This window comes from Palaemon carinicauda, chromosome 32 (assembly GCF_036898095.1).
Source record: "Palaemon carinicauda isolate YSFRI2023 chromosome 32, ASM3689809v2, whole genome shotgun sequence".
Classification (NCBI taxonomy): Eukaryota; Metazoa; Arthropoda; class Malacostraca; order Decapoda; family Palaemonidae; genus Palaemon; species Palaemon carinicauda.
The window spans coordinates 19289104-19313313 of NC_090756.1; the positions used below are offsets into that span (position 1 = coordinate 19289104).

At 45.3% G+C, this 24210-nt stretch overlaps 1 protein-coding gene across 2 annotated transcripts in view; it reads right to left on the reverse strand.

Annotated features, from left to right (window-relative positions):
• The window catches only part of LOC137625292 (mitochondrial inner membrane protease subunit 2), a 113320-nt gene that overhangs the window by 59669 nt on the left and 29441 nt on the right, over positions 1-24210 (reverse strand). The gene's annotated exons all lie outside the window — the stretch shown is intronic.

Here is a 24210-nt window from a genome sequence, read left to right on the forward strand (position 1 = left end):
CTTGCTAAACTTCCATGCATGTGTACGCATTAGCAGCCTCAGCAACCCACACAATTGTGTAATACTGAGCGATGTGACTTGTCTAGTAAGAATTCTTGAAGTACTAGGACTTTATTAACAAACCATGGACATTACCCATTTCCCAAGTTGCTAGGGGAAATAGGGACATAACAAATATATGTACATATATTATTATTATTATTACTAGTCAAGCTACAAACCTAGTTGGAAAAGCAAGATGCTATAAGCCCAAGGGCTCCAATAGGAAAAGGAAATAAGGAAATAAATAAATGATGAGAACAAGTTAACAATAAATCATTCTAAAACAGTAACAACGTCAAAACAGATATGTCCTATATAAACTATTAACAACGTCAAAAACAGATATGTCATATATAAACTATATAAAAAAGACTCATGTCAGCCTGGTCAACATAAAAACATTTGCCCCAACTTTGAACTTTTGAAGTTCTACTCATTCAACTACCCGATTAGGAAGATCATTCCACAACTTGGTAACAGCTGGAATAAAACTTCTAGAATACTGTGTAGTATTGAGCCTCATGATGGAGAAGGCCTGGCTATCAGAATTAACTGCCTGCCTAGTATTACGAACAGGATAGAATTGTCCAGGGAGATCTGAATGTAAAGGATGGTCAGAGTTATGAAAAATCTTATGCAACATGCATAATGAACTAATTGAACGACGGTGCCAAAGATTAATATCTAGATCAGGAATAAGAAATTTAATAGACCGTAAGCTTCTGTCCAACAAATTAAGATGAGAATCAGCAGCTGAACACCAGACAGGAAAACAATACTCAAAACAAGGTAGATTGAAAAATTAAAACACTTCTTCAAAATAGATTGATCACAGAAAATCTTGAAAGACTTTCTCAATAAGCCAATTTTTTATGCAACTGAAGACGACACAGACCTAATGTGTTTCTCAAAAGTAAATTTGCTGTCGAGAATCACACCTAAAATTTTAAAAGTGTCATACAAATTTAAAGAAACATTTTCAATACTGAGATCCGGATGTTGAGGAGCCACCGTCCTTGACTTACTTACAATTATACTTTTGAGTTTATTTAGGAATCAGCTTCATACCCCACAATTTGCACCATGCACTAATTTTAGCTAAATCTCTATTAAGGGATTCACCAACCCCAGATCTACATTCAGGGGATGGAATTGATGCAAAGAGAGTAGCATCATCTGCATATGCAACAAGCTTGTTTTCTAGGCCAAACCACATGTCATGTGTATATAGTATGAAAAGTAATGGGCCAAGAACACTACCCTGTGGAACACCAGATATCACATTCCTATACTCACTATGGTGCCCATCAACAACAAATCTTTGAGATCTATTACTTGAAAAATCAATAATAATGCTAAGAAACGACCCACCCACTCCCAACTGTTTGAGTTTGAAAATAAGGGACTCATGATTAACACGGTCAAAGGCAGCACTAAAATCAAGGCCAATCATACGAACTTCCTGACCACAATCAAAGGATTTCTGTACAGCATTGGAGATTGTAAGAAGGGCATCACATGCTCCAAGGCCTTTACGAAAACCAAATTGCAAACTAGGGAATAGATGATTACTTTCAACAAACCTATCAAGACGTTTTGCCAGAAGACGCTCAAAAACTTTAGGTAATATGGGAGTTATGGAAATTGGGCGGTAATCAGTGGGACTTGAGCTACCACAAACACATTTACATAGAGGAGTAACATTACCAATCCTCCAACAAGTGCTAAAAGCTCCTCTTCTTGCTAACTTGCGCAAAATAACAGATAACTATGGAGCTAGGAAATCTGCTGTCTTTATAAAAAACAATGGAAAAACACCATTTGGGTCTACACCTCCATAAGCATCAAGATCCATCAACAGAACGTTTATTTCACGAGATCGAAAAGCTAAACTAGTTAGTTTAGCCTCAGGAAAACATGAATGAGGAAGTTCAAGTTTTTCATTACTCTGTTTACTGTCAAAAACATCAGCCAAAAGGGTTGCCCTTTCCTTTGGACAGTGAGTGACTGAGCCATCTGGTTTAAGTAAAGGAGGAACTGTTGTATCTACACCAAAGACTGCAGATTTAATGGTAGACCACCATTTATGTTCCTGAGTTGTACCAGAAAGGGTTTCTTTTATGGTTAAATTGTACTCCTTTTCAGTTGAGGCATAAACTCTCTGAGCAAAAGCTCGAAGCTGAGTAGTTATTCCAGGTCAAATCTGATCTGTTACCCTTCCAAAGATGATAGGCCTCCTGCTTCTCCAAATAAGCACGTCTACAATCATCATTGAACCACAGTTTGTCCTTCACTCGGTACCTTAGCACACGAGAAGGAATACGCCTCTCAATTATGTTGACTATATTCTCATTCAAAGGGACAACAGGATCTACACTAGTATATAATTGTGACCAATTCAAGCACAAAAGATCATGCAAAATCCCATTCCAGTCTGCTTGGGATTTCATATAAATTTTACAAGAGTATGATATATCAGGGACAGGCTGCTCAGTCTTCACTACTAATGAAATCAAGGCATGATCAGATGTCCCCACTGGAGAACCAACCTTACTAGATATGACGCCAGGGAAGTCAGTGTATACGAGGTCCAAGCAATTACAAGACCTGTGGGTAGCTTCAAAGGTAAAGTCTAAAGCTCTTAAGCCATGGCGATCGGTAGGAGAGATAGAACTTAACCACTCCCTATGGTGAGCATTAAAATCACCAACAAAGACAAAAGAAGCCTTTTTATCATCTTCTTGAATCTTAGCCATAATGGTAAGAAGACAATCGAAGATAGAATCATCCATGTCTGGATTACAGTAGATCGAACACAAATAAGTTGTTATGCCTGCCACAAACTTTTATTACCTGAATCTCATGACATCCACATTGATAACAGGACTTATGAGAAGCAGGGTACTCAGTCCTAATATACGCAGCCATTCCCCTGGCCCTAGGGATGGCATCACGTTTCAACATTATTGGCTTCTTAAAACCAGTTATAAGGAGCTCAGATGAGTGCCTCATATTAGAAACCAGAGTTTCTGAGCACAAAAGAATATCATATTGTCTGTACGCAACTGTAAGGTCTTGAATATTTGCATGAAGACCACGAATACTGCAATACAGAAGACGACATTGACGAAATCTAGGACGTACTGGTCCCGGATTTTGCTCAATGTCTCCAGACAGCATAAGAATTAATAGAAATAAAAAAAAGAGACATCATACTTAAAAACTAGATTAACAAGAATTATAACAAAAACAATATGTACAATATGTATATCAGGTTACACAACTGAAATGATTATTACCTGCAGACAGAGGTGGCGAGGTTGCAGAGTAACGTAGGTGCTGTGCCGCAAGAGAGGGAAAGATGAAAGAAAGAAGATGCCAATCACTCTTAACAATTATCCCAGACTTAATCCCGCTTAACGTCTTCCCTCCAAAATCTGTTACTTGGCTATCATGGAGCTCGAGGTGTTTAAACCACTTGTTGTGCAGCCACCACAGGTCCAATGGAGAACGTCTCCATGCTGCTGTGGGTTACGTATTGCAGGTAATGGGCAGTGAAGGTCGTCTGACGCTTCCATATATCCGCTTGTAGGACCTGCGCCACAGCGTAGTTTTTCCTGAATGCTAGGGACATACTTATGTTCCTATGTCGTGAGTTCTAGGTTTCCACGCCTGCGGAGGAGAGTCAGGACTCAAGGCTCAGTCTATGACCTTACAAATCCATGCTGAGATCGTATTCTGTGACTCTCCTTTTTCCCCTCCCTTTGCTGACAAACATTCTGCTCACTTGGGGATGAGATCCTGAAGTTCGTTTGAGGTAACACCTCATGAGGTTTCACAGTGGCAGTTCATCTGGGTCATCAGTTACGTTACGGAGACTCTCAATTCGGAAGGGCCCAAATCTACGACCTGCTACTGCCAGATTTTGAGTCTTGGCGACAAACTTAAGGACGAAGCTGAGCATTACCTGTCCCTATCCCCCTGAATGGGAGATGTCGAAGGAAAGACCATGCAGTTCGCTGACTCTCTTGACTGAGGCCAGGCCGAACAGGAAGACCGTTTTAAGAGTCAGGTAAAAATCTGATGGTTTGTAGGGAAATCCTTTCAGCGATCATAATACCCAAACTGCATTCCATGGAGCTGGTCTAACTTCTGACTGAGGACAGGTAAGCTCGAAACTCTGTATGAGTTCAGACAATTCCGATGAAGAGGATATACAGTGATACCTCTACATACGATCTTAATTCGTTCCAGAAACTACTTCGTATGTTAAAACGATCGTATGTTGGAGCAAATATTCCCATAAGAATACATGATAATTGATTTAATTTGTTCCTCAGCCTAAAAACCCATAATAAATCCTTAATAAATGGCTACACATAATTACACAATACATTAATACAATGCCTGTATAATAAATACATATTACAAACCAAAAAAAAGAATAATAATAATGAAATAATAAATAAAAACGGGATGTAATGTAACACTTTACCTTAGCGACAGGCCAGCGCAGGTGTAGGGACGGTGACTTTGTATGATAACGTGTACGATAACTTACACTACTACGTGAACTTTAACTTAACTTGGCTTATTTTTTTATTTCATTTTCATAATTTTATTTTTTTTTACATTTTTCTTCTCTTATTTTTAATTTTCATCACTTTCACTCGATTCGGTCTTCCTTTTCTTTGCTTCACTTTCTTTCTTTTCATCATGATCACTAGACCGTTTTAGTAGAGATTTTTTAAAGAAACTATCGAGTGAAAGTTGCTTTGTACGGCTTTTAAGGATTTTTCTAAAATGCGTTAAGCAAACATCATCGAACTGCGCAACAACACGGCAAACCTGAAGTTTCTGTGGGTGATGCTTGTCGATGAAATCAACGTGTTGATGATATGCCAACATCTGTTTTATTTCCGCCGTACCTAAGATTTCGCCTACCTCCTCGATCTCCTCCGACTCACTCAACTGTGCTTGGAACTCATCATGCTGCATGGCTTGCAGCTCCTTGAGTTCCTCGGTGGTGAGCTCTTCGTGATGCTCATCGACGAGTTCGGTGATGTCATCTTCATCCACCTCCAGACCCATGGACTTGCCAAGGGATACAATCTCTTCGACGTCTTCCTCGGCGGCAAGCACAGGTTCATTCTCGGGGCCAAAACCTTCGAAATCTCTGGGAGCAACAGCATCAGGCCAAAGCTTCTTCCAAGCGGAATTGAGGGTCCGACGAGTTACTCACTCCCAAGCCTGATCAATGATCTTTAAGCAGTGCACGATATTGAAGTGGCTCCTCCAAAATTCACGCCAAGGTAAGTTGGTGCTTTGCGTGACATTAAAGAATTACTTAAATAAGTGCTTGGTGTACAGCTTCTTAAAATTAGAGATGACTTGCTGGTCCATGGGCTGGAGGATAGGGGTGGTATTCGGTGGAAGATACAACACCTTGATGAACTTGTATTCGTCGATGATATCTTCGAGTCTGGGGGATGAGCGGGTGCATTGTCTAAACAAAGCAAGCACTTCAAAGGCAAATTCCTTTCCTGAAGATACTTCTTGACAGCAGGGCCGAAAGCTATGTTTACCCATTCCACAAAGATATGCCTAGTAACCCAAGCCTTAGAATTAGAACGCCATAGAACATGTAGCAGGTCTTTATTAATTCTATGTGCCTTAAATGCCCTACGGTTTTCGGAATGGTAAACTAACAGAGGCTTAATTTTTCAGTCCCCGCTGGCGTTGGCACAAAGCGCAAGAGTCAACCGATCCTTCATTGGCTTATGTCCAGGCATTTTCTTTTCTTCAGCGGTAATGTACGTTCGACTAGGCATCTTTTTCCAAAACAGACCGGTTTCATCACAGTTGAAAACCTGCTGCTCTACGTAACCTTCCTCCGCCACGATGCTTTCAAACTTTTTAACAAAGTCTTTAGCAGCCTTAGTGTCCGAACTCGAAGCTTCTCCATGACGAACAACTGAATGAATCCCGGTCTGTTTCCTAAATTTCTCGAACCAACCTCGAGACGCCTTGAATTCCTCCGTCGTAGGATCGGCTGAACTCTCCCCCGCGTCACCCCGAGAGCGCGCCGCCTTCAAGTCACTGTAGATAGCGCTGGCCTTCTCACAAATGATCGTTTCCGTGATCATATCGCCAACAATCTCCTTGTCTTTGATCCATATTAACAAAAGTCGTTCCATCTCTTCAAGGGTAGGGCTACAACGTTTAGAAATAATCGTGATCCCCTTCGAAGGTTTCACTGATTTAATGGCTGACTTCTGTTTTATGATCATCGAGATCGTCGACATATTCCGGCCATATTGTTTAGCCAGATCACTAACACGTACACCTCGCTCATGCTTTTCTATGATTTCCTGCTTTAATTCTAATGAAAGCATAGACTTCCTCTTTTTCTCCCACTGCTACTACTTCCTGAACCGAAACTAAGCTTTTTAGGACCCATGATTACGGAACACAGAAAACAACACGTGAAAAGGCAAGATAAAAAACTGTTAAAACTGAGCGAATAGAGGACAACCGCACGATGCGCACGCGATGAGAGGACTGATCAAGGTGACGCTCGATTGGCGTCCCTCCGATGTGTTCCGTCTAGCGGCGTCAACAACAAACTACGCTGCACGCTTTCGAGAAAATTCCACGGGTGAGCGTATTGTTTACGTCGTATGTTGGAGCAACACTTCGTATGTTGAGACAGAAATTTGGTCAAATTTTACTTCGTATGTTGGAAAAATGTTATTTTGATTATAAAATAAATTTTTGAATATACTTACCCGGTGATTATATAGCTGCAACTCTGTTGCTCGACAGACAACTCTACGGAAAAACTCGCCAGCGATCGCTACACAGGTTGCGGGTGTGCCCAACAGCGCCATCTGTCGACCAGATACCCAGCTCTCATGTAAACAAAGACTCAATTTTCTCCTCGTCCCACTGCGTCTCTATTGGGGAGGAAGGGAGGGTCATTTAATTTATAATCACCGGGTAAGTATATTCAAAAATTTATTTTATAATCAAAATAACATTTTTCAATATTTAACTTAGCCGGTGATTATATAGCTGATTCACACCCAGGATGGTGGGTAGAGACCAGTAATATATGTTTACACTTTTATGAGCTAAGAGTTTTTTATTTCATTTTAGAAGTTATCAAAATAACAAAAACAAAATAAATAGGTACCTGGTAAGGAAGTCGACTTGAACAATTACTCTGCCTTTTAAGTACGTCTTCCTTACGGAGCCTCGCGATCCTCTTAGGATGCTGATCGACCCCTAGGATCTGAAGTATCAAGGGTTGCAACCCATACAACAGGACCTCATCAAACCCCTAATCTAGGCGCTCTCAAGAAATGACTTTGACCACCTGCCAAATCAACCAGGATGCGAAAGGCTTCTTAGCCTTCCGGACAACCCAAAAAACAACAATAAAAACATTTCAAGAGAAAGATTAAAAGGGTATGGAATTAGGGAATTGTAGTGGTTGAGCCCTCACCCACTACTGCACTCGCTGCTACGAATGGTCCCAGTGTGTAGCAGTCCTCGTAAAGAGACTGGACATCCTTTAGATAAAAAGACGCAAACACTGACTTGCTTCTCCAATAGGTTGCGTCCATTATACTTCGCAGAGATCTATTTTGCTTAAAGGCCACGGAAGTTGCGACAGCTCTAACTTCGTGTGTCCTCACCTTAAGCAATGCTTGGTCTTCCTCACTCAGATGTGAATGAGCTTCTCGTATTAACAGTCTGATAAAGTAGGATAAAGCATTCTTTGACATAGGCAAAGATGGTTTCTTAACTGAACACCATAAAGCTTCAGATTGGCCTCGTAAAGGTTTAGTTCGCTTTAAATAGAACTTAAGAGCTCTCACAGGGCATAAGACTCTTTCTAGTTCATTGCCTACAATATTCGATAAGCTGGGAATATCGAACGATTTCGGCCAAGGTCGAGAAGGCAGCTCATTTTTGGCTAGAAAACCAAGTTGTAGCGAACATGTAGCTTTTTCTGACGAAAATCCGATGTTCTTGCTGAAGGCATGAATCTCACTGACTCTTTTAGCTGTGGCTAAGCATACCAGGAAAAGTGTCTTTAAAGTGAGATCTTTCAGGGAGGCTGATTGTAGCGGCTCAAACCTGTCTGACATGAGGAATCTTAGTACCACGTCTAAATTCCAACCAGGTGTAACCAAACGACGCTCCTTCGTGGTCTCAAAAGACTTAAGGAGGTCCTGAAGATCTTTATTGTTGGAAAGATCTAAGCCTCTATGCCGGAAGACCGATGCCAACATGCTTCTGTAGCCCTTGATAGTGGGAGCTGAAAGGGGATCGTCCTTTTCTCAGGTATAAGAGAAAGTCAGCTATTTGAGCTACAGAGGTACTGGTCGAGGATACAGAGACTGACTTGCACCAGTCTCGGAAGACTTCCCACTTCGATTGGTAGACTCTAAGGGTGGATGCTCTCCTTGCTCTAGCAATCGCACTGGCTGCCTCCTTCGAAAAGCCTCTAGCTCTCGAGAGTCTTTCGATAGTCTGAAGGCAGTCAGACGAAGAGCGTGGAGGCTTTGGTGTACCTTCTTTACGTGTGGCTGACGTAGAAGGTCCACCCTTAGAGGAAGACTTCTGGGAACGTCTACTAGCCATCGAAGTACCTCGGTGAACCATTCTCTCGCGGGCCAGAGGGGAGCAACTAGCGTCAACCTTGTCCCTTCGTGAGAGGCGAACTTCTGCAGTACCTTGTTGACAATCTTGAACGGTGGGAATGCGTATAGATCTAGATGTGACCAATCTAGGAGAAAGGCATCTATATGTATTGCTGCTGGGTCTGGGACTGGTGAGCAATATATTGGGAGCCTCTTGGTCAGCGAGGTTGCAAAGAGATCTATGGTTGGTTGGCCCCAAGTGGCCCAAAGTCTCTTGCATACATCCTTGTGGAGGGTCCATTCTGTTGGAATTACTTGCCCTTTCCGACTGAGACAATCTGCCATGACATTCAAGTTGCCTTGGATGAACCTCGTTACTAGTGTTATGTCTTGACCTTTTGACCAGATGAGCAGGTCCCTTGCGATCTCGTACAACGTCAGTGAGTGGGTCCCTCCTTGCTTGGAGATGTACGCCAAGGCAGTGGTGTTGTCCGAGTTCACTTCCACCACTTTGCCTCGAAGGAGAGACCTGAAGCTTTTCAAGGCCAGATGTACTGCCAGCAGCTCCTTGCAGTTGATATGCATGATCCTTTGACTCGAGTTCCACAGTCCTGAACATTCCCGACCGTCTAATGTCGCGCCCCAGCCCACGTCCGATGCGTCTGAGAAGAGAACGTGGTTGGGAGTCTGAACAGCCAGGGGAAGACCCTCTCTTAGGTTGATACTGTCCTTCCACCAAGTCAGACAAGAGTTCATCTTTTCGGAAATGGGGATCGAGACCGCTTCTAGCGTCTTGTCCTTTTTCCAGTGAAAAGCTAGATGGTATTGAAGAGGACGGAGGTGTAGTCTTCCTAATGACACAAATTGTTCCAGGGATGATAGCGTCCCTACCAGACTCATCCACTGCCTGACTGAGCAGTGTTCCTTCTTCAGCATGTTCTGGATGCATAACTGGGCTTGGCTTATTCTGGGGGCCGACAGAAAAGCCCGAAAAGCTAGACTGTGAATCTCCATCCCTAAATACACAATAGTTTGGGATGGGACCAGTTGCGACTTTTCCATATTGACAAGGAGACCCAATTCATTGGTCAGATCTAGAGTCCACTTTAGATCCTTCAGACAGCGACGACTGGAAGAGGCTCTGAGAAGCCAGTCGTCCAAATAAAGGGAGGCTCGGATGTCCGATAAATGGAGGAATTTGGCTACATTCCTCATCAGCCTCGTAAACACAAGAGGAGCTGTGCTTAGGCCAAAGCACAGGGCCCGAAACTGGTAGACCACCTTTTCGAAAACGAATCTCAGAAAAGGTTGGGAGTCCGGGTGGATGGGGACGTGGAAGTAGGCGTCCCTTAGGTCTAACGAGACCATCCAGTCTTCCCTTCTGACCGCTGCTAAGACTGACTTTGTGGTCTCCATGGAGAACGTCTGCTTTGTGACAAAGACATTCAGAGCACTGACGTCTAGCACCGGCCTCCACCCTCCTGTCTTCTTTGAAACCAAGAAGAGGCGGTTGTAGAATCCCGGAGATTGAAGGTCCGAGACTTTGACCACCGCTCCCTTCTCTAGCAAAAGAGACACTTCCCGTTTCAAGGCTCATCTCTTGTCTTCCTCTCTGTACCTGGGAGAGAGATCGATGGGAGACGTTGCTAGAGGGGGTTTCCGTACAAAAGGGATCTTGTACCCCTCTCTGAGCAAGTTCACAGATTGTGCATCTGCGCCTCTCTTCTCCCAGGTCTGCCAGAAGTTCTTGAGTCTGGCTCCCACTGCTGTCTGAAGATGCGGGCAGTCAGACTCTGCCCTTATAGGACTTGGATCCTTTCTTCTTCCCTCGCTTCCCTTCGGCACGAGCACCTCCTCTGCTGGAGGCTCTGCCACGAAAGGGCGGAATAAATCGAGACGCTGGAGTGTCCATCCTTGGTCTAGCTGACAAGGTAGGCAAAGGGGGAGCTTTGCGAGCTGAGGACGCAACAAGATCGTGAGTGTCCTGCACTAACGAAGCGGCTATTTCCTTAATCAGGACTTCTGGAAAAAGGCACTTGGAAAGAGGAGCAAAGAGAAGCTCAGATCTCTGGCACGGTGTAACTCCAGCAGAAAGGAATGAGCAGAGATTTTCTCGCTTTTTTAGGACTCCGGACACAAATGATGCAGCAAGCTCATTAGACCCATCACGTACGGCCTTGTCCATGCAGGATATAATGAGCAAGGAAGTCTCTTTATCTGTCGAAGAGATCTTCCTGCTTAGGGCTCCTAGACACCAGTCTAAGAAGTTAAAAACTTCAAAGGCCCTAAAGATTCCTTTCAAAAGGTGGTCCAGGTCCGATGATGACCAACATATCTTTGAGCGTCTCATGGCAAGGTGGCGGGGAGAGTCTACAAGACTTGAGAAGTCGCCCTGGGCAGAGGCAGGAACTCCCAAGCCGAGAACTTCTCCCGTGGCATACCAGACGCTCGATCTAGAAGAGAGTCTAGCAGGGGGAAAAGCAAAGGCTGTCTTCCCTAAGCTCTTCTTGGACTGCAACCATTCTCCTATCACCCGCAAAGCTCTCTTGGACGAGCGTGCGAGGACGAGTCTAGTAAAGGCAGGAGTGGTAGACGGCATGCCTAAAACAAAATCTGAAGGCGGAGAACGAGGAGCCACAGAAACAAACTGGTCAGGAAACAGCTCTTTGAAAATGGCCAAAACTTTTCTAAAGTCCAAAGAGGGTTGAGTAGACTTAGGCTCGTCCAATTCTGATTGTGGTTCATCTATATGTGCAGCAACATCATCATCAGAAAGTTCCTCATCCGACAACTGATGAGGAAACGGCAACGGAGTGGGTAACGGCTGGTTCGCTGAGTCCGGTCGCACTGGTGCATGCGTGACTGAGCCGGACGCAACATCATGGAACTGCTGCCCAGTCTGTGAGCTGGCAACAACCATGGTAGCGCGGGGACGCACAGCGTCTACCCCAGACTGTCTAGACTGATGGGGTTGCGCAGTGGAAACCACACTGGGTTGCGGAGGTTGACGCACCGCGTCAAAACAAGGCAACTCTGACGGTTGTTGAACATCCAGAACGTCAACGGCAACCTCCGTGCGTCGCTTAACGTCAACATGCGGCTGGCAGATCACACTGGAACGCATGGGTGGAGGAAATCTCTCAACTGGTGTGCGTGAGAAGGTTACCTCAGCGTCCACAGGACGCACAACCGATCTCGTGGAGGGTTGTAGGCTAGGTACTGCACTAGCTGGTACGGCAGCAACCTTCTCCGCACGAAAGTCCTGCATCAGAGACGTAAGTTTAGACTGCATGTCTTGCAGTAGAGACCACTTAGGGTCTACAGGAGCAGGTGCAGCGACAGACGGTGTTACTGTCTGAAGCGGTACCGCTTTGCCTCTCTTAGGCGGTGAGCAGTCATCGGATGACGGCAACGAGTCCGAACTGACCCAGTGGCTACAACCGGGCCGTTGGACTTGTGCTGAAGGGACCGATTTACGTTTTAACGGTCGCGAGACCTTGGTCCAAAGTTTCTTGCGAGAAACACCATCAGAAGACGAGGTATAAATGGGCTCTCTCGTCTTAGGTAGGTAGGAGCGATCTTGGGTAGATACGCCCGATACCACGGAGGGAACGTCTGTTCGCTGATTAAAGCCTCTCGAACCCATGCGTCGTACGACATTGCTTCTCCCCTGGACTTGGGAGCTTGCAAGAGGTCCCGGACTAGGAGGACGACAGGCACGAACAGACGAACCCTCAAGCGCAACACTGTCCACAACACTATCACTTGGCACTTTAGCACTTCCCACTGCACTTTGGCACTTAAGCTCCTTCACATCCGCCATGAGCTGATTACGGTCACTAGCAAGGGACTCAACTCTCTCACCCAGAGCCTGGATGGCACGCATCATATCAGCCATCGATGGTTCCTGAGTGCCAGGAGGGGGGTTAGGAGCAACCACTACAGGGGAAGGAATAGGTTGTGGGGCATGAGGAGAGGATATATCAATAGAACGAGAAGAACTTCTCCTAACTCTATCTCTCTCTAGCCTACGTGTGTACTTTTGAAATTCGATAAAATCGAATTCCGAAAGGCCAACGCACTCCTCACACCGATCTTCCAATTGACAGGTTTTATCCCGACAATTGGAACAAACAGTGTGAGGGTCGATAGAAGCCTTCGGAAGACGCCTAGAACAGTCCCTAGCATTGCATTTCCCAAATTTGGGGACTTGTGAAGGGTCAGCCATTTTGAATTGGTCAAGGGAAATTCCAAAAAACGATCAAAAAGTCATCAACAAAGAATCCGATATCAAAAAGAGTTCAAGGATTTGTGTGAAGAAAAACCCTGCACAGCGAAAGCTCAAAACTAGAATATAGTACTTCACCAATTAGATGTGAAAAACTCCAGTTTAGCAACAGCGAGTAAAGTACGTCTTGTCGACACCTCGACAGAGAGAAAATTGAGTCTTTGTTTACATGAGAGCTGGGTATCTGGTCGACAGATGGCGCTGTTGGGCACACCCGCAACCTGTGTAGCGATCGCTGGCGAGTTTTTCCGTAGAGTTGTCTGTCGAGCAACAGAGTTGCAGCTATATAATCACCGGCTAAGTTAAATATGTTATTTTCATTAGTAAAATAAATTTTTGAATATACTTACCCGATAATCATGTAGCTGTCAACTCTGTTGCCCGACAGAAATCTACGGTCGGGATACGCCAGCGATCGCTATTCAGGTGGGGGTGTACACAACAGCGCCATCTGTGGTCAGGTACTCTAGTACTTCTCGTCAACACCACCTCAATTTTTTCCTCGGTCCACTGGTTCTCTATGGGGAGGAAGGGTGGGTCAATTAAATCATGATTATCGGGTAAGTATATTCAAAAATTTATTTTACTAATGAAAATAACATTTTTCAATATTAATCTTACCCGATAATCATGTAGCTGATTCACACCCAGGGTGGTGGGTGAAAACCAGTGTACATGTTAATCAAGAAGCTAAGTATCCCGTATTTTATTTTATTAGTTATTCAAAAATAACATAAAATAAATAAGTACCTGGTAAGGAAGACGACTTGAACCATTACTCTGCCTTTATTAAGTACGTCTTCCTTACTGAGCGTAGCGGTCCTCTTAGGATGCTGAACGACTCTTAGGTGCTGAAGTATAAAGGGCTGCAACCCATACTAAAGGACCTCATCACAACCTTTAACCTCGGCGCTTCTCAAGAAAGAATTGACCACCCGCCAAATCAACAAGGATGTGGAAGGCTTCTTAGCCGACCGTACAACCCATAAAAAGTATTCAAGAGAAAGGTTAAAAAGGTTATGGGATTATGGGAATGTAGTGGCTGAGCCCCCGCCTACTACTGCATTCGTTGCTACGAATGGTCCCAGGGTGTAGCAGTTCTCGTAAAGAGACTGGACATCTTTGAGATAGAATGATGCAAACACTGACATGCTTCTCCAATAGGTTGCATCCATAACACTCTGCAGAGAACGGTTCTGTTTGAGGGCCACTGAAGTAGCCACAGCTCTCACTTCATGTGTCCTTACCTTCAGCAAAGCAAGGTCTTCTTCCTTCAGATGAGAATGTGCTTCCCTAATCAGGAGCCTGAATAGGTAAGAAACTGAGTTCTTAGACCTTGGAAGAGAAGGCTTCTTGATAGCACACCATAAGGCTTCTGATTGTCCTCGTAAAGGTTATGACCTTTTTAGATAGTACCTAAGAGCTCTAACTGGGCAAAGTACTCTCCCCAGTTCGTCCCCCACCAAGTTGGACAGGCTTGGGATCTCGAACGACTTAGGCCAAGGACGTGAAGGAAGCTCGTTTTAGCAAAAAACCGAGCTGCAAGGAACATGTAGCCGTTTCAGATGTGAAAACTATGTTCCTGCTGAAGGCGTGGATCTCACTTACTCTTTTAGCTGTTGTCAAGCACACGAGGAAAAGAGTTTTTAATGTGAGGTCCTTAAAAGAGGCTGATTGGAGAGGTTCAAATCTTGATGACATAAGGAACCTTAGGACCACGTCTAGATTCCAGCCTGGAGTGGACAACCGACGTTCCTTTGAGGTCTTAAAAGACCTAAGGGGGTCCTGTAGATCTTTGTTGGTGGAAAGATCCAAGCCTCTGTGGCGGAAAACCGCTGCCAACATACTTCTGTAACCCTTAATCGTAGGAGCTGAAAGGGATCTTACGTTCCTTAGATGTAACAGGAAGTCAGCAATCTGGGTTACAGTGGTACTGGATGAGGAAACTGCATTGGCCTTGTACCAGCTTCGGAAGACTTCCCCTTTAGACTGATAGACTCTGAGAGTGGATGTCCTCCTTGCTCTGGCAATCGCTCTGGCTGCCTCCTTCGAAAAGCCCCTAGCTCTTGAGAGTCTTTCGAAAGTCTGAAGGCAGTCAGACGAAGAGCGTGGAGGTTTGGATGTACCTTCTTTACGTGAGGTAGACGTAGAAGGTCCACTCCCAGAGGAAGAGTCCTGGGAATGTCGACCAGCCATTGCAGTACCTCTATGAACCATTCTCTCGCGGGCCAGAGCGGAGCCAACCAACGTCAGCCGTGTCCCTTTGCGAGAGGCGAACTTCTGAAGTACCCTGTTGACAATCTTGAACGGCGGGAATGCATACAGGTCGAGATGGGACCAATCCAGCAGAAAAGCATCCACGTGAACTGCTGCTGGGTCTGGAATCGGAGAACAATACAACGGGAGCCTCTAGGTTATCGAGGTAGCGAACAGATCTATGGTTGGCTGACCCCACAGGGCCCAAAGTCTGCTGCCAACATTCTTGTGAAGGGTCCACTCTGTGGGGATGACCTGACCCTTCCGGCTAAGGCGATCTGCCATGACATTCATATCGCCCTGAATGAACCTCGTTACCAGCGTGAGCTTTCGATCTTTTAACCAGATGAGGAGGTCCCTTGCGATCTAGAACAACTTCCACGAATGAGTCCCTCCCTGCTTGGAGATGTAAGCCAAGGCTGTGGTGTTGTCAGAGTCCACCTCCACCACCTTGTTAAGCTGGAGGGACTTGAAGTTTATCAAGGCCAGATGAACCGCCAACAGCTCCTTGCAATAGATGTGAAGTGTCCTTAGCTCCTGATTCCATGTTCCCGAGCATTCCTGTCCGTCCAAAGTCGCACCCCAGCCCGTGTCTGATGCGTCAGAGAAGAGACGGCGGTCGGGTTTCTGAACAGCCAAAGGTAGACTTCCTTGAGAAGAAAGCTGTTCTTTCACCACGTGAGAGTAGACCTCCTCTCTTCGGAAACAGGAACTGAGATCGTCTCTAGCGTCATGTCCTTTATCCAGTGAGCCGCTAGATGATACTGAAGGGGGGGAGGTGGGGTCTCCCTAACTCGATGAACAGGGCCAGCGATGAAAGTGTCCCTGTTAGACTCATCCACTACCTGACTGAGCATCGGTTCCTTCTCAGCATGCTCTGGATGCAATCTAGGGCTTAGTATATCTTTGGGGCCGACGGAAAAGCCCGAAAAGCTCGACTCTGAAGATCCATACCCAGGTAGACAATGGTCTGGGATGGGACGAGCTGGGGCTCCTCAAAATTGACCAGGAGGCCCAGTTCCTTGGTCAGATCCATAGTCCATCTGAGAATCTCCAGACAGCGACGACTTGTGGGAGCTCTTAAAAGCTAGTCGTCTGACGGAGCCGGACACAAGATCATGGTACTGCTGCACAGTCTGTGAACTGTCAACCATGGGGAAGCGAGGAAGTACAGTGACAACCCGAAGGTGTCTAGACTGTCTGGGTCGTACAGACAACTCCTTATCGGGTTGCTGAGGTTGCCGCACTGCGTCACAACAAGTCACTTCTGCTGGTTGTTGAACGTCTTCCCAGTGACACACTGACTCCGTAAACAAAAAATCCTCTAACAAGGACTAAGCTTGGACTGCATGTCTTGCAACACAGCTCAAGGTCTATGGGAGCAGGTGTGGTAACAGACGGGGTTAGCGACTGAAGTGGAACCATTACCCTCCCTGGAAGCATGCTATGCTTAAATAAAAGTCCATAGGAGGCTAAGCAGCTAAAGGCTCCTCTCCAAATGACAGAGTCCTCAAGGGAAAATCAGAAGGAGGGAGAATAGCACTTTCTCATCTACAGGAACCATATCCGAGAAAAGCTAAGTTCTCTCAGTGAGGGTTTCACTGGTGCAAAAGCAGCAGACTAGAAGGCAACGTTATGAAACTGCTTGACAGTCTAGTGAGTTGGCAACAACCAAAGATGTGTGACTGAGAAGCATGCGGTAAGGTATGCAGAGCATGCTGTATGCAGAGCATGCTGTATGTAGAGCATGCTGTATGTAGAGCATGCTGTAAGGTAAGCAGAGCATGTTGCATGGCGTGCGGGTTATGCTGCATGGGATGAGGCTCATGCTGCATGGGATGAGGCTCATGCTGCATGGTATGAGACTCATGCTGCATGGGATGAGGCTCAAGCTGCAAGGGATGAGGCTTATGCCGCATGCGTTGAGGTACTTCACCTCAGGAAAGGGAAACTCGCCCTGTTGGCAACACTGCATTACTTCATGCATGCTTGCATGGGGTTTTAATATCAACATAAAATTTACATTACATTCATAACTCATGATTCATTTTTGTTTTGAAGATATTTTTGCCATATTTTTGCGATTTTGTTAAAAATATATTGCAAGAAATACATATATATATTTTTTTTTTTTTTTTTTTTTAAGTAATACGAATAACCTCCATTATCATAATGTTTGTGTAGGCATACATGTATATGTTTTACAAATGCAAGTTATGAAAGTAATGAGGTGTTATTATTGTCATTTGTTATTTCATTAATGACATAATATTGTCTTCAGAGTGCCACCTAGCCACCAACAATAAATGCCCCCCCAAAAATTATATTGGCCCTGAAGTGGCCCCCCCACTTTCAGAGTCCTAGAATCGCCACTGCGCAAGAGTTGAGGTTGCTGCCTCAAGGATGGTGGAGGTTGCCGCAACACGAGAGGTTGGTGCATAGCGCTGGTATCTGGCAACTCCCAATGCGGCAGCTCACCCGTGGAGGTAGGTTGAGGAACCTCAACTTCATACGTCTGGCAGGGTGGACTGCGCAGAGGTGGAGTTGAGGTTGCTGCCTCGAAGATGGTGGAGGTTGTCGCACCGCAAGAGGTAGCTGCCTCGAGGATGGAGGAGGTAGTCGCAACGCATTAGGCTCCTACCTCAAGGGTAGAGGAGGTTGCTGCAAAGCAAAAGGCTCCTGCCTCAAGTGTTGAGGAGGTTGCCGCGTGGCAAGAGGCTCCTGCCTCAAGGAAAGTGGAGGTTGCTGCACAGAGCTGGTATCTGGCAACTCCCAAAGCGGCAGCTCACGCATGGAGGTAGCTTGAGGAACCTCAACAACATACGTCTGGCAGGCTGGACTGCGTAGAGGTGGAGGAGCGCTCGCAGGAGGAGGTGTGTTAACCTTCTCTGCCTGAAACTCCTGCATCAACACCGCAAGCTGAGACTGCATTGTCAGCAGCAAAGACCACTAGAGTTTAAGAAAGACAACAACAAACGGAGCTACTGTCCGTTGAAACTGAGGGTCTAAAACAGCTGGTGCGGCAACAGACGGAGTTACTGTCTGTTGCGATACCACCTTGCCTCTCTGGGAGGTGTGCAGTTGTCGTACTGCAGCAAGTCCGAACTGACCCAGTGCTAATGGCACCACCTAGGAGTTGGACTTGCGCGGAAGGGACCGACTTGCACTTAAAAGCTGCAAGATTGGTCCATGGTTTCTGCGAGAAACCTCTTCCGCAGACGAGGAATAAATGGGCTCTCTCGTCTTTGTGTGGGTGGGGTGATCACGTCGGCCACGTGAGCAGGTTACACCCGAAACCACGGAGGGAAACGTCTGTTCGTCGATCAAGGCCTGCTGAACCCATAAGTCCTTCGACATTACTTCTCCCCTGGGCTTGGGAGCTTGTAAGAGGTCCCAGACTAGGCGAACAACTGGCACGAACAGACGAACCCTCGAACGCAACACTGTAAAACTTTGCGCTTATCACTTTATCACTTTTGATTTTCTGTTTGCACTTATTTCACTGAACTCGAAACTTTAAGTGGTTTGTACCTGAAACACGCAATTCTATCCTTCATTAAAAGTTAGTAATTGCGAAAACAGTATTACAATGTAACAGAAAAACATAATGAAAGATAAATAATTCAGTGGCTGGAAAAGAGATTAAACACTAGATCAAATAAACTACGTTTAAAATCTCTCACCGCATAAAGTCTGAGAACAAGAATAAAACTCTAGAAACGTTTACCTTCTTCCCCTAAAGAGACTAGGGAGAAGAACAAAAACGATAACAACGTTACCCGCTTGAACGAAACGTTTATCCTCCTCTCTCTCCCTCCGTCTCTATCTCTCTCTCTCTCTCTCTTGACTTAGCATCTGAGAGAAGAGCCCAATTATATATATCGTTAAAACATATTATTGTTAAAGGAAAAAAACTGAAAGGTTTCCCAAATAAAAAGTTCCTTATTAGAATAGAACCATTTAAGCTAAGAAAGAATGAACAAAACGCTAGAATCGGTTTACTCTTACTGCAACGTGACACCGTGATAGACTCTCTCTCTATCGTAACGATAGAGCGCAAGTTGAACGTTCTGAACGTCAACAACTGCAGAGACAAAACAAAACGTTAGTTCAACTTTGAAAACAGTACAAGACTATCAAAGAAATTCTTTCAAAAACATTAAAATAGCATAATATGTTAACAGGTAAAAACGAAATGACGGGCTCAAAGTTAATTAACTTCGGTACCAAGAAAAGACCGCCTACTATTAGGAAAGGTCGAATATAAACAAATATAAAAATTAATTTAAATAAGTTTATAATAAAAGGAAGTTAATCAAAGAGGCCTATAAAAGGCGGAGAGATATAAAATAATTCTATAACTTTGTTAAGCAAAATTAAGAGAGTCTATACTCTCTTCGACACCAACACTTCCGCTAAGGGAAGGGTCGGACATTTAAAAGTGAAAGAGAGTTCATACTCTCTTCGTACCAAAATTAAATAAAAAATTAAATCAAATTAATTCCAAAAACTTGCTAAGCTAATGATATAGCTTCCTGAATAGCGAAGGCTAAACTCTAGAGCAAATACATCACCAAATCGTGAGCAATAACTCCAGAATCAACAGCGTATCCATGTAGGTCTAGCCGGAGGCACGACAGAGGAAAAATTGAGGTGGTGTTGACGAGAAGTACTAGAGTACCTGACCACAGATGGCGCTGTTGTGTACACCCCCACCTGAATAGCGATCGCTGGCGTATCCCGACCGTAGATTTCTGTCGGGCAACAGAGTTGACAGCTACATGATTATCGGGTAAGATTAATATTGAAAAATTGAAAATTCGCATGTTGGGACAATCGTATGTAGAGGTTCCACTGTATTAACTCCTTTCAGTCTAAGGGCAAGGCTCAAGAGTGAGCAATAGCCTTTCACCGCTGAGACCGAGAGGAGATTTCCTCCAAAAGGTACAAAAATAACTCCACTATCACAGGGACAGTGGCGTTGAATGGAGAGATACCCCTTCCACGATACCAAACACAGAAGACTGCCCCCTTTACCTGGTAGATTGAAGATGAAGATTCCTGGAGGTAACCAGACATCCTTTTCACAACAGGTTACAAAAAGGATATCTTCTCGAGGAGATACTGGTTAACCTCCAGGTGTGAAGTCGCAGGGACTCACGCCTTTGTGGTAAATCTTTACGTGTGGCTTGTCCGAGTAGGTTCGTGACGTGGAGGGAGCTCTTTCGTGATCTCTGCAAGTAGCTGTAAAAGGTCTGGAAACCATTCTGCGTGGTCCCACAGCAGAGCTATGAGGGTCATAGACAGGTTCTTGGCCACTCTTACCTTTGTTGAGTAGCCTTCTTACCTGGCAAAACAGGGGAAACACGTATGCATCTATGTTGTCCCACCGTTGTTGAAAAGCATCGAGCCAAAGTGTTTGGGATCCGGTACTGGAGAGCAGTACAGAGGGAGCTTGCTATTCAGTGAAGTTGTGAACAGGTCCACTGCCCATGAACACCACAAAGTCAACACTGTTGGCTACTTAATGATTCAAAGACCACTCAGAGCCAACTATGAGTCACTCTGCTCAGATTGTCTGCAAGCACATTTCTCTTGCCCGGAATAAAGCGAGCTAATAGGGTTGCCGAGTTGTCTTCTGACTATCATAGGTGCTGTGATAAGGTACCTCCCTGTTTGTTTATATACGCCACTACCATGGTGTTGTCGCTCTTCAACACCACGGAGTGACCTGACAGGAGCCATTGGAACTGTTGGAGGGCCAGAAAAGCTGCCTTCCTTTCAAGGAGGTTTATGTGGAAGTTCTGCTTGGACTCGGAATAGAGCCCCCAAGTCTTCTTTTGAAGCATCTGTGAAGAAATCAATTACCAGGGGGGGGGGGGGGGGGGGATGATATCTACCCCTCTTTGGATGTTGACATCTAGCACCCATCACCCCAGATACATCCTTTGATCGGGTCCCATATGGACCAGCAGGTCCGGTGGGTCCTTGTGCTGAGCCCAGCTGGACTTCAGCCGTCACTGGAGAGATCATATATGTAGTTGACGGTTGGTTCCCTGGCGCTCCAGAGAGGACAGGCATCCCACTGGACGTAGCCAATGATATGCTGGAAGCGAGTCTCATTATTTTTATTATTATTACTGGCAAAGCTACAACCGTAGTTGGAAAAGCACGATGCTATAAGCCCAAGGGCTCCAACAGGGAAAGTAGCCCAGTGAGGAAAGGAAACAAGGAAATAACATAAGTGATTAACAATTAAAATAAAATATTTTAGGAACAGTAACAACACTAAAATAAATATTTCCTACATAAACTATAAAAACTTTAACAAAACAAGAAGAGAAACAAGACAGAACAGTATGCCCGAGTGTACCTCAAGCAAGAGAACTCAAACCCAAGACAGCGAAGGCCATGGTACAGAAGCTATGGCACTACCCAAGAATAGAAAATAGTGGTTTGATTTTGGAGTGTCCTTCTAGAAGAGCTGCTTACCATAGCTAAAGATTCTCTTCCACCCTTACCAAGAGGAAAGTAGCCAGTGAACAATTGCAGTGCAGTATTTAACCTCTTGAGAGAAGAATTGTTTGATAATCTCAGTGGTGACAGGTGTATGAGGACAAAGGAGAATCTGTAAGGAATAGGCAAGACTATTCGGTGTATATGTAGGCAAAGGGAAAATGAACTACAACCAGAGAGAAGGATCCAACATAGTACCGTCTGGCTAGTCAAAGGACCAATAACTCTCTTGCGGTAGCATCTCAATATGTGGCTGGTGACCTGACCAACCTTGCTACCTTCTTCAATCTCTGTATTCTGTCGTTGGACGGGAATACTGTACTGTACAGTACTATGCCTAGTCAGGTGTCTAGAAGCATCCCTAAATATACCAGTCTCTGCAATGGTTGCAGGGAACACTTCTCGAGATTTACTACAATCCTCCAATTGTGGCAAAACTCGAGACGTCTGTCTGTGTTGGAGAAGTGTCGTCACCGAGTCTGGTAGGATCAGCCAGTCGTCCAGGTATTTTGACAGACAAATTCCAATCCTGTGGGCCCAGAATGACACGAGGGAGACAAGCCTTGCAAAAACCTGAGGTGCTGTGGATAGGCCGAAAGACAACACCTTGAACTGGTATTGCCAGTTGTCTATGACGATCCTTAAATACTTCCTTGACGATGGATGAACTGGGATCTGGAAGAATGGGTCCTTCAAATCCAACGTAATCATGAAGTCCTCGGGACTGACTGCCTGTCTCCATCCTGAATGGAGTTTGTTGCACAAACTTGTTCAGGCAGGAGAGGTCGATGGCAGGTCTCCAGTCTCCAGACGTCTTCTCTACAAGAAAGAGTTGACTGTAGAAGCCTTGGGTCCCGTCTAGGACCTCTTGGAAAGTGTCCTTCTCCATCATGATCTGGGCTTCAGCCCTGAGGGCCTGTTCCTTCATGGACCCCTTCATGTAGGAACTTGATGTTGAGTTAAGGGAGGGAGACATAGTATGAATGGGACGCGAAAGCCTGATTGTATCACAGAGATCGTCCAAGCTTCGGCCCTGTGTGCCAACCACCTCTGCAGGCATCCTCCTACAAAAGACAAGTTGGAGGACTGCCCTCCCTAGTGGGATCATCCACATCCATTTACTCTTCTTCCCCCTTTTCCTCCTTTACTTCCCTTGTTCTGTTCTTTAGCAGGAGAGGGCTTCTTTGTGGACATCTTGGGAACCCATGAATTACTGTTGCTTCTTTGAGATCTCCCGGGCGGAGGTTCCTGAGCTGGAGGGGCTACTGCGTGAGGTCTCGTAGTCATTACCCTTTGGAGAAGGGAGTCCTGGTTGAATTTTCTCCAACGCTCTGCTGCCTTCTCAATATCAAACAGCGAGGGACCTTCCATTGATGAGGTACGTAGTTCACAGCATTTTCTTCCATTCTAGGCACTTCCTTATGGAACTTCTCAATTACAGCATTTCATCGTTTGAGCACCTAGTTCAACCACAAGTTTACTACAGCACTACGAGGGCCAGGAACTCGATGGTCCTAGTACCTGAAACTAGGAAGGTCGACATCGACTCTTGTATGCTCTTAGGACCAGTCTTTTGTCTTGAACAGGTGCCCTACTGAGCCTGACCATAGATTGAGCCACAAAGTAGCCTGCATGGCATACTTTACAACTCTACATGTTTAGGGCGTCGCTCACCAAGTGGATCACCGGAAGGCACGCTATGTTTTGATATACCATGCCCTTGGTTAATGTCACTATTGCTGAGTTGAGAAGTAAAGCTAATAGGGTTTCCTCCACAATCTTGTAGTATTTTCTCTGTCAAACAAACAGAGGAGGAAGAATTTATGCTGAATCCCTGGTCCACAAGGACTGGGAACCTCCAATGATCTGAGAGAAACCCTTCTTCTTAGCAACCTTTAACCCCCTTGACCAAGGCAGAGCTTTGCTGGTTTCTGGGTGCTATGCAGAAGGTCTAAGACCATGTCTTTGCCTTCAGGAGAGGCAGTGGATGGATCGTCTAGACCATTGATAGCCCGGATACTGTACAAACCAGGACTTTCCAGAACGCATGATCTGCCTTCTCCTGTTCCGCAACCGAGATCTTAGGACTTGTAGCTATAGGGAGTATCCCTTCATGCCCTGAGTCTGGGTCGAGGTCTTCCATCCACAAGCTTGCACCCATAGGGGCTCAGGGTAGGTTGTCGTCATTGTCGTGGCACCTTGCAATCTCTCGAAGTGGAGGGAAGATCCTTATCTGCTGTCGTTCACATGGTTCGCGTTGAACTTGGCACACACTGCTACTCAATCGGTGGCACTGCCTACGATGTCCAGTCTTTGCATATTTCCTCTCCCTCGGCCAAGGTAAGAATTCGGAGAGTAAGGAAGTTCTCTTTGTGCCTTCCTTCGCTCTGGAAGGTCTTAAAGTGCCTGAAGGAGAGATGTAAGAGCGTTGGGCTGTTTCCATGGTGTGTTTGTGTC